The following is a 12,149-nucleotide window of genomic DNA, read 5'->3' on the forward strand; positions in this document are numbered from 1 at the left end:
CATAGAAACAATCAACAATTTCATTCAAGAGAATGACAATAATGAGACAACATACCAAATCTTATGGGATACTGCAAAAGCAGTTATTAGGGGAAGTTTTATATCTTTGAATGCTTACATAAATAAAATAGAGAAAGAGGAGGTCAATGACTTCCGCTTGAAGTTGAAAAAGCTAGAAAAAGAACAAATTGAAAATCCCCAAGTAAATACCAAATTAGAAATATTGAAAACCAAAGGAGAGATTAATAAAATTGAAATTACGAAAACTATTGAATTGATAAATAAAACCAATAGTTGGTTTTATGAAAAGACTAATAAAATTGATAAACCTTTGGTCAATCTGATTAAAAAAAGAAAGAAGAAAATCAAATTACTAATATTAAAAATGAAAGGGGTGAACTCACCTCCAATGAGGTGGAAATTAAAACAATAATTAGAAACTGCTTTGCCCAACTTTATGCCCACAAATTGGATAATCTAAACGAGATGGATGAATATTTTAAAAAATACAAATTGCCCAGATTAACAGAAGAGGAAGTTTAATACCTAAACAACCCCATCTCAGAAAAAGAAATTGAACAAGCCATCAATGAACTGCCTAGGAAAAAATCTCCAGTGCCAGATGGATTCACAAGTGAATTCTATCAAACATTTAAAGAACAGTTAATTCCAATACTATATAGGGTATTTTTTAAAATTGGGGAAGAAGGAGTCCTCCCAAATTCTTTCTATGATACAAATATGGTTTTGATACCCAAACCAGGAAGAGAGAAAACAGAGAAAGAATATTATAGACCAATTTCCCTAATGAATATAGACGCCAAAATATTAAAGAAGATTTTAGCAAAACGAATACAGCATCTAATCACGAGATTAATACATTATGATCCGGTAGGATTCATACCAGGATTACAGGGCTTGTTCAATATTAGGAAACCTATTAGCATTATCGATCACATCAACAACAAAGCTAACAAAAACCACAAGATTATCTCAATAGACACAGAAAAAGCTTTTGACAAAATACAACACCCATTCCTACTGAAAACACTGGAGAACGTAGGAATAAAGGGAACTTTCCATAAAATAATAAGCAGTATCTACCTAAAACCTTCAGCAAGCATTATATGCAATGGGGATAAGCTAGATGCATTCCCAATAAGATCAGGGGTGAAACAAGGATGTCCATTATCACCACTATTATTCAATATGGTACTAGAAATGTTAGCTATAGCAATTAGACTAGATAAAGGTATTGAAGGAATTAAAATAGCCAAAGAAGAAACTAAGTTATCACTCTTTGCAGATGATATGATGATTTACTTAGAGAATCCCAGAGATTCAAGTAAAAAATTACTTGAAATAATAAACAACTTTGGCAAAGTTGCAGGTTACAAAATAAACACACACAAATCTTCTGCGTTCCTATATATTAGCAACATAGTCCAACAACAAGAGATAGAAAGAGAAATTCCATTTAAAGGTAGGGTAGACAGTATAAAATACTTAGGAGTTTACCTGCCAAAACAAACCCAGGGATTATATGAACACAATTACAAGACACTTTTTGCACAAATAAAGTCAGATTTAAGTAAGTGGAAAAACATTAGTTGCTCATGGGTAGATCGTGCTAATAAAATAAAAATGACAATTCTACCTAAATTAATTTACTTATTTAGTGCCATACAAATTAAACTATCAGACAATTACTTTCTAGAGCTGGATAAAATAATATCAAAATTCATTTGGAAAAACAAAAGGTCCAGAATATCAAAGGGACTAATGAAAAGAAATGCTTGGGAAGGTGGCCTAGCGCTACCAGACCTCAAATTGTACTATAAAGCAGCAGTTATCAAAACCACTTGGTATTGGCTAAGAAACAGAGAGGTAGACAAGTGGAATAGACTTGGCACTCAAGACGCAGTAGGCAAGGACTATAGCAACCTTCTGTTTGATAAACCCAAGGATCCCAGCTTCTGGGATAAGAACTCACTGTTTGACAAAAATTTCTGGAAAAACTGGATAACAGTGTGTTGGAAATTAGGCATAGACCCATACCTGACACCATATACAAGAATAAAGTCCAAATGGGTACGTGATTTAGGTATAAAGATTGATACCATGAATAAACTGGAGAAGCAAGGAATAGTGTATTTATCAGATTTATGGAGAAGGGAAGAATTTTTTACTAAAGAAGAGATAGAAAGCATTATGAAATGCAAAATGGATCATTTTGATTACATTAAACTGAGAAGGTTTTGCACAACCAAACCCAATGCAACCAAAATCCAGAGGGGTGTAGTAAATTGGGAAAGAATTTTTACAGCTGAGCTCGGGGATAAAGGCCTCATTTCTAGAATATATAGAGAACTGACTCAAATGCACAATCATACAAGTCATTCCCCAATTGATAATTGGTCAAAGGATATGAACAGGCAATCTTCAGAGGAAGAAATTAAAGCTATCTATAATAATATGAAAAAATGCTCTAAATCACTGTTGATTAGAGAGATGCAAATCAAAACAACTCTGAGGTACCACATCACACCTATAAGATTGGCAAACATGACAGAACAAGAAAATGATAAATGCTGGAGAGGATGTGGGAGAGTTGGAACACTAATTCATTGTTGGTGGAGCTGCGAGCGCATCCTACCATTCTGGAGAGCAATTTGGAACTATGCCCAAAAGGCTACAAAAATGTGCGTACCCTTTGACCCAGCAATATCGCTACTCGGACTGTATCCCCAAGAGATCATAAAAATGGGAAAGGGTCCCACATGTACAAAAATATTTATAGCAGCACTCTTTTTAGTTGCCAAAAACTGGAGGTCAAGGGGATGTCCATCAATTGGGGAATGGCTGAATAAATTATGGTACATGAATGTAATGGAGTACTATTGTGCCATAAGAAATGATGAACAAGAAGACTTCAGAGAGGCCTGGAAGGACTTATATGACCTGATGCTGAGTGAAAGGAGCAGAACCAGGAGAACTTTGTGCACAGCAACGACCACAGTGTGTGAGAGTTTTTTCTGGTAGACTTGGAATTTTGTAATAACGCAAGAACTTCTTAAAAAAAAAATAATAAAATCCCAATGATGGTTCTCTAAGGCAAAATGCCTTCCACACTCAGAGAAAGAAATATGAAAGTCATTCGCAGAATGCAGCAGATCATGTTTGTGTATGTGTATGTTTTTGTGTATCATGTTTTGATGTGTTATATGATTTCTTCCATTTATTTTAGTCCGACTACATAGCATGACTATAGTGAAAATGTACTCAATAGGAAAGTATATGTAGAACGTATACAGAACTGTATGCAGTCATGGGGAGGGAGGGGGCTAGTAGGGGGTAAGTGTGCAGGGGATAAAATCTCAATTGTATGGCAGTGATTGTTAAACATTAAAAAATAATTTTAAAAAATGAGAATATTAATAGCAAAAGAAAAAAAGAAAAAATTTCAGTTGGATAAAGAGTTTGCATGAGAATTCTCAGTCTTTGGACTCTACTTTAAAAGAGCAAGCTGGGGGTGGGGGGATCTCAGGTGATAGGAAAGAATGTTCATTTAGCTCAGAAGAAGCTAAAAGCTGACAAAGGAAATTCACATATAACCTTTATACAGACCCAGCCTGACATAAGGAAGTCAGAGAAAGGAAGTGAAATAGTGTTAGAGGGAGAAATTTCTCAGGCAGAAGGACACCCAATAGTGATTCACAAAAACGAGAACCAAGAAGGTAGCACAGGGTTTAGAGAAATAATTACGGATTTTACTCAGCAGGAAGTCACTGATATTTTGAGTTGATTGACCCAAAGAACTGGACAATTGTTAATATCTTTGAAAGTGAGAAGCAGTGATGAAGGGACCAGAAGAGAATCTATAGATAGTGTGGTTTTGTTAAAATTTACAGGTATTAGAATGTTTTTGCATATCAAACTTTTAGAGATTACCACATACAAGGAGGTAACAATGCAATGAATCTATTAACTTTGGTTGGAGGAGGATGCAGTAGGCAGTATACTACTGACTCTGTGGCTTAGTAGAGATAGACCCTGGTATTCACTTAGGGACTGTGTAAGAAAGTTAAAGGAGGAGGTAATGAAGACTGATCGCCATAATAACCAGAAATGCAGATGCATACTATGATACTCCCTTTTCAATTTGCTATAGGAATGTAAAAGTGAAGATAGTTCCTCCTACTTACAAGCATTTCGTTTTGACTCTAATGCCACGGGCGACCAGCATCTGTGGAGCACTTTGGTGAGCAGTGAGAAGAAAGATCGGAGACAGGCCAGAGAGCAAGAGAGAAATCCTTTTATTCAACTGAGGGTCAGGGTATTTAAGGGCTATAAACACAATCTCGTGTAGGCTGAGCTCATTCCATTATTTCACCATCTCATGACATTACTTCACCATCCCATGACTCACCCACATCCTTGTACCCAAAGCAAGTAACGAAGGTTATCCTGCTCCCAAAGCTAGTCCCTGAGTTCCCAGGCCTAACTGCAACTTTCTGCAAGAACGTCAGTATCTGCAGGAACATCAGGTTCCAGGGTCATGAAGAGCTTTTGCCACGGTTTATGTAAACACAAGTCCCACGGGAACACACCTCAGCTATGGCCTTGATCATGGGACCCGCACTCCCCTTAGCCTTCTACATCTCCCCCTTTCTTTTATTGTAACTTCAGAAACCTCACAATGGGAGGCCCACAAAGGAGCAGTAAGACAATTTTTCCAAGCAAGAGTATCATAGACATGAGCCAATGTGTAAGAGATTCAAGGGGATTTACATTTCTGAACTATTTCTGTATTTCTTCAGCTGTCCTATATGGATTCAGCTCTTCTTCTGCAGCCTTATTTATTTCTATGGCTAATTTATGAAGGATATTAATATCCAATGCCACCGAACTGTTTTCCCATATTCCATTGAGGTGGTTTCTAATATTTGTCCAGTTATAATTACTACCATTATACATTCCTAGGGTTACACAAAAGAAGTTAAATCTATAATCACATTTCATGACTAACCATGCTTCTAGGATATCCAGGTCATCTCCTATTGCCTGGACGGTATCTTTTAGGGCATTGAGTTCTTTATACAATTTCAGATTAATTTTGGATTGGAGCTCAAGCCCTCTGCTCACATTTCTTACTACTTCCTCTACATATTGTGGGTGCACTATATTATTTTGCATGTTGCCAAGTGACATTCCTAAGGCTATAATAGAAGTGAGCAATGAAATAAACGTGTAACTCCCATAAAAATACAGCTAATACATTGTTTTTGCCTCATCTTAACAATTAGATGGTGGAAAGTCTCTTCTGTGGGTGATGCATACCAATTGGTTACATTTACTGGAAACAAAGCAAAGTGGGGTCTCATTATAAACACTACATCATTATGTGTCACATTGAGACTTATGCATTCTGTTTGTATGGCATTAATAGCTGTAATATTCCACCCATATTCATTTTTCTGCACATTTAAACTATCCTTGTGAACTATCATAAAAGCAAATTTTCCTGCAATACAAGTTTGCAGCTGAAGCAACTTAGTAAAACTGCTACTCCCTCCTCTAGAACACTTATGAAAAACATACTTAACAATTTCAGCCTGGCCCATGGCTACCATAGCCTTCCATGCCTGTTTATCAGGTTCCCCCAAACAAGGTCCAAGGCAATGTCTCATTGTCGACGTCTTGGGGCTTGCCCGCCATGCTGTTCTCCATATCGTTGGGTATTCCCCTCTCCAATGGGTCACATTCCAATATCACCCACCCCCCAAATGAGGCCTGTCCCCCAGCATATGACCAACTTTGAAGACAACCCATCAGTGCTGTAAACAGATGTTTGAATGACACATCATTCCAGTTCTTTTCTCCAAGGGCACTTGCTCATGGTCTGGCCATCTTTTGATTCCCTGTAAACGTCACATTCCATGTCTCTATGCAATTATAATCAGGAGGAAAATATACTGCCTGAGTAACCCTCTCTAATACAATGCAAAGACTGGTGGTACTATTATACTTCATAAAGCATATGGGGGCTTGTGACACGAGGCCAGTAAAATTATATTTAATAGCTGAAGCAGTGTGGGTTTGGGTTTGCAAATGTGCAGGTGCAAAATAGAAGCTACCGTTCCCTTTCATAATGATTGCAGGTTTTCTCCCCAAGTGACCTCCCTAACCCATGGTGAATTGTGCAAAAAAACCCATTGCTTCTGAGTTTCCTCTCCTTTGGTTTTACTGGCAGTTATCTGTAGGGCAGCAAACAGGGGAGTCACCATGGCCACCAATTTGTTGGCCTGATATCTGGGGCAGACTCTCTGGGGGAAGGGGAGTGTGCCTTTTCCGATCCTCATTTTCTTCACCTCTAGAGACAGGATGGATATTCTTTTCTGGTACCCAGAACGTCATCGTGCCTTCTTTCCCATATTTCCCTGTGGAAACACAAGCATATCCTCACCCCAAGGTTGTCAATCTGTGGGGGCCCTGCCACTGCTCTGTTTTTGTCTCCTTCCACAGGACCCAAAGGGTAATCAGGCCTGTTTTGTAATGATGGTTTTTCTCTATCCCAGTGTCTCTGGGCAGGTGTAACACCGTTCTCATTTGGCATCAAAAAATTAATGGTGTATAGGGCTTTATTTATTCTGTTGTGCACAGAGTGCTGCTGATCAGCACTCCCCTTTCCTTTTGTTTGGAAAGGACAGTCTTTATATCGCTGTGGTGTTCAACAATTGCTTGCCCTGTAGGGTTGTAGGGGATGTAGGTGGTATGCTGCAAACGCAAAGTGAGACAAAATTCTTTAAATGCTGTGGAGGTACATGTAGGCCCATTGTCAGTCTTAACTGCCCTTGGAATACCAACAAAGGCAAAGGCATCAAACAAGTGTGTGATCACGTGTTTGGTGGATTTTCCAGAAAGAGGTGTTGCAATGGTGAAAGCATAACAAGTGTTGACAGACACATGAAGAAATTTATGTTTCTCAAATTCCGGGAAGTGAGTGATGTCCATTTGCCACAAACTAGAGGACGAATGCCTGGGGGATATGTGGAGGTAAGAGGAGGCGGTGAGAATGTGGCACACATAGGGCAGTTCCTGACTATTTGTCTAGCTTGCTCCCTAGTAATGTCAAATTGCCAATGCAGCATGAGTGATGGCTGATGAAACTGCTGATGTGATTGTTGGGCTTCTACAAATGACATAGTAAGTAATTCGTTCGCAATGGCATTGCCTTCTGATAGTGGACCAGTTAGGGAGGTGTGTGAAGGTATATGCATGACATAGAGAGGATTCCATCTTTGTCTAATGCATTGTTGTACGATGTAGAGTAACTGTGTCACTTCGGTACCTTGATCCCTAAGTTGTACAGTCTCTATGCATACACAGTGTATACACAGGTATACACAGCATATTTGCTATCTGATATTTTGTTGAGCTCTGGCTTAATTTCTTGGATGGCACATAGAATAACATACAATTTGTTCTTTTGAGTGGATGCAAAAGGAGTAGTTATTATCCTGTATTGTTGTTTCTCGGGTACATAATATGCAGCCTGACAATCTTTAGTTGCATTTGTAAACATATTGAGTGCCCCTTGAAGGGGTGCTACTATTCTTGGAAGTCTCCACTCGTGTGCTTACATTATTTGCAACACTTTTGAAGGGTGCCTACTATCAACCTTGCCATGGTAGATGGTTAACAACACCTGCCAGTCATTATCTGTGCTGAACAGATCCTCCACCTGTGCTTGGGTATATGGAAGATGTACTTCTATAGGCCATTTCCCAGTCACTTGTATCCCTCTTTTTATCAACTTTTTGACTGTGTGAGTGATCAACTGAGGGTAAGTACTTAGTGACTTCTTTGCTTGTGCCAATGGAAATCCCCGCTCATAGATATTTTCTCCCTCATGGATAGACCCCAGGGGTGTATTGGGAGTGGCAATGATGGAAATCTCACAGCCTTTTTCTGGATTCCATCGCTTAATTTGTTTCAACTGGATAGCCTCCTCTATCTCCCCTGTCTCCTGGCTGCCTCTGTAAGTTCTCGAGGAGAATTGAGACCAGAATCTCCTTTGCAAACATCAAACAGCTCTGTTAACTTACGATTTAGTATCTCAATAGTGGGTGGGAGACAATTGATATCCCCCAGAAGTTTCTGGAAGTAGTTTAACGTTTTCAAACCATTCTTTCGTAATTCAATTTTTGTGGTCGAATAACTGTGTCTTATACTTGGAATCCTAGGTAGTGAAATAAGGGTTTTCTTTGTATTTTCTCAGGGGCTATGACAAATCCCCATTGATTCAATTCCCTTTTTGTCCTTTGTAGGACGGTCTCCAGTACTTCTGTGTTAGGGTGTGCACAAAGTATATCATCCATACAATGTATGATGTATGTCTCTGGAAATAATGTTCTGATTTTCTGTAAAGGTTTTATCACAAATGCTTGACATAAGGTGGGGCTACTTTTCGTCCCCTGTGGCAGTACTTTCCGTTGATACCTTTGATATGGCTCTGAAAAATTGAACGATGATATGGAAAATGCAAAGTATTTACAATCTTTGGGATGTAAAGGAATACTATAGAAACAGTCTTTGAGGTCTATGACCCAAAGAGGCCATTCTCTGGGGATCATGGTGAGTGTTGGCTAATCAGGTTGTAAGTTTCTTATAGGTTCCATGATTTTATTGACTTTTCTGAGGTGTGTAAGCAATCTCCAGTGTTCAAATTTTTTCTTTATAACAAATACAGGAGAATTGTATGGGCTGTTGGTGCATTCTATGTGACCTTTCCCCAGTTGTCCGTGTACTAGCTGTTTTAACGCCTCCAGTTTCTCTTGGGGAAGGGGCCACTCACTGTTCGATGCATACGAGGGTGTGTGGTGGCTCAACAGTGGCCCTTAGTACAAATGTGTCTTCAAGGTAACTCCCAATTGTTTTAGGAGGTCTCTGCCCCACAAATTCAGTGGTAGGGTTTCAAGTACATAGGGCCAAAACTCCCCTTTCTTTCCTTCATGTTCCCAACTCAAGTATCTAGTGCTAATTTCTGGGTTTCTTATGGTCCCTATGCCATACATGCTTGCCCCTGCGGCTGTTGTCTCCCATGTGGGTGGCCACCATGTCTTACTAAAAACTGATTTGCAGGCCCTGGGTATCAACAAGGCCACCGAATTCTCTTCTTTCCACCCTGATTTTCATGATGGGTCTCGCTGCTCATATTTGCTGCTCCCAGTACATTTGTATCTGTCCTGATTCCTGACTCTTTTTAGTTTCTGGTTCTGTGTGTTCTATGGGCTTTTGTGTTTGTATAATGACTACCTGATTGTCTTTAGCAATTTTTTGCTCTAGTATTCTTGTGATGTATAAGGTAACCTCCTTTATTTGTTCTCCACCGTTATACAGGGCATGAATGAGGGTGATTTGGCGATATTCACATTCTATCCTGAGGAAAAGTATAGCTAAACAATCAAAGAATAATGGAAGAATACGTAGTATGGGAATTATCCTTTGTCCCATGGCCGGGATAAAGCTGTGATTGCATGCTGACCTTACTGGAACAGTCATGACTGTCATATGATTTAGTTGTCCAGCTGGGTTTCTCATCCCTCACCATGGGGTTGATAATGAGTTGTTGGCTTGCAGGGATACAAAGCCATTGCAATCCCTATTGTTGGAGGGCCCAAGGCCAGACCCTTTTTCCCATTTCCCAAAAAACATTGAGATGCCCAATTGAAGCCTTTTTTACAGTATTTGAAAGACCCGGGGTAGGTGGGAAAGCAAGAGAGCAATTTGTTTATTCAACAGAGGGTCAGGATATTTAAGAGCTGTAACCACAATCACGTGCAGGCTGAGCTCATTCCATTATTTCACCATTTCATGACATTATTTCATCCCATGACTCACCCACATCCTTGTACCCAAAGCAAGTAACAAAGCTTATCCTGCTCCCAAAGCTAGTTCCTGAGTTCCCAGGACCAACTGCAACTTTCTGCAAGAACATCAGTATGTGCAGGAATATCAGGTTCCAGGGTCATGGAGAGCTTTTGCCACGGTTTATGTAAGCACAAGTCCCACGGGAACAGGATTCGCTTCAGTTATGGCCTTGATCATGGGAGTTGCACTCCCCTTAGCCCTCTACACTCTAATAATTGGGGGAAAGGAGCACCCTCTTTCAGAGGTGCTGGACAAGATTTCACAGTTAAGTGACTTAGGAGACTGGGGAAAAGATAAAATTCCTAGGAAGAGAGAGAAGAGTAAACAGTCAGCAGTTTCAGAGTCAGAATAGATTAGCAAGGAAAGAATTGTTTACGGCTGTGTTGAGAGTAGTGGTGGATTTCAGAAGCACAAATGGTATTCCAACTACTGAACAATATAAAATGTACAAGAAAAGGGACTTGATGCTAGATGGAAAATAGAAGTTAGAATTTCCCCTATACATACTGCTGAATCTACACCTTCAGGGACAATAAGAAATTGACTGAGCCCCAGCTCAGATTAAAGAACTACACAAGCAGGATAACAGATTTCATTTGACCATATATTGGAAAAATGAATGAAATACTGTAACTAGGGCACTAATAGACACTGGAGTGGAGGCCTCCCTTATATATGGAAACCCTGGTAAGTTTAAACATAGAAGTTATATCACCATTACACAACTTGAAGGGGTTGAAATATCAGTCAGAGAAGTCAAACTAACAATGAAAATTGGAAAATTACCTAAGAAAGAATATACCATGGTAGTTGCACCCATTCCTAAATACATCATTGGAATAGATATATTGAGAGGTATGACTTTAAATTTACCCCAGTGGAGATACCAATTTGCAGTAAGAGAGACAGGAATTAATACAGTTTTAGTGAGTAAATAAAAATGGACTCAATCACTTGACATGAAACTTCTGAAATGATTACTTTAAAGCTATATTGTGTGCCAGGTAAACATGATGAAATTACTGATAATATAAAAGAATATGTTGAGGTAGGAGTGTTAGTCCTTACAATCACTTGATGGAATAGTCTTTTCTGGTCAGGATGAAAGTCATGGGACATGGAGGATGACAGTGGATTATAGACAATTGAATAAGTTCACTCCTCCCTTGCATGCTACTGTTTCAAATACCATTACCTTAATAGAAAAGATCCAGAAATACGATGGGACTTGGTATGCAGTTATTGATTTAGCCAATGCTTTCTTCACTATCCCAATAGATTCGAAACAGTGGGACCAATTTGCTTTCACTTAGTAGGACCAACAATATACTGTTACATGCTTGGCACAAGGATATGTGCATAGCCCTACTATTTGTCATACGATTGTGGCTGACGTTTGGATGAATTAGAGCTACCTGGTGTATATATAGTGGTACTATCTATATAGTGCTAGCCACTATGCAGATGATATTATGTCACAGGGAAAAATTGTAAAAGAAGTGAAGAGTTGGGCATTTTTAATTGAGCATATGATAAACTAAGGGTGAGAGATTAATTCTGCAAAGATTGAAGGGCCAGTTCAAACAGTAAATATTATGGGTATGCAATGGAATCAGGGGCTGCAAGAGATTCTCCCATAAGTCTGAAAAAAGATTCATGATTTTACTATGCCCAACAATAAGAAAGAGACCCCAAAGTTTATAGGATTATTTGGATATTGTCAGCATCACATACCACATCTTGGCCAAATTTTGAAATCCTTATATAAAATTACTAGGAAGAAATAAGAATTTGATAGGGATGTGAGCAGAGTAAAGCCTTTTAAATTTAAATTTATTTATTTAAGTTTTAAACACTCATTTCACAAAATTTTGAGTTCCAAATTTTCTTCCCATTTTTCCCCTCCCCCGCCTCAAAACGCCAAGCATTCTAATTGTCCCTATCACCAACCTGCCTTCTCTTCTAACATCCCTCCCTTCCCTTGTCCCCATCTTCTCTTTTGTCCTGTAGGGCCAAATAACTTTCTATACCCCATTACCTGTATTTCTTATTTCCTAGTAGCAAGAAAAATACTAGACAGTTGTTCCTAAAACTTTGAGTTCCAACTTCTCTTCATCCCTCCCTCCCCACCCATTCCCTTCGGGAAGGCAAGCAATTCAATATAGGCCATACCTGTGTAGTTTTGCAAATGATTTCTACAATATTCGTGTTGTGTG

General features: G+C 39.0%; 1 pseudogene; it reads left to right on the top strand.

Moving 5' to 3' along the window:
* The first annotated feature begins 7,224 nt into the window (after positions 1–7,224).
* The window catches only part of LOC140507352 (large ribosomal subunit protein eL42-like), a 112,312-nt pseudogene continuing 107,387 nt past the window's right edge, over positions 7,225–12,149 (top strand).

Source organism: Notamacropus eugenii, chromosome 1, assembly GCF_028372415.1.
Source record: "Notamacropus eugenii isolate mMacEug1 chromosome 1, mMacEug1.pri_v2, whole genome shotgun sequence".
In the NCBI taxonomy this organism is placed as follows: domain Eukaryota; kingdom Metazoa; phylum Chordata; class Mammalia; order Diprotodontia; family Macropodidae; genus Notamacropus; species Notamacropus eugenii.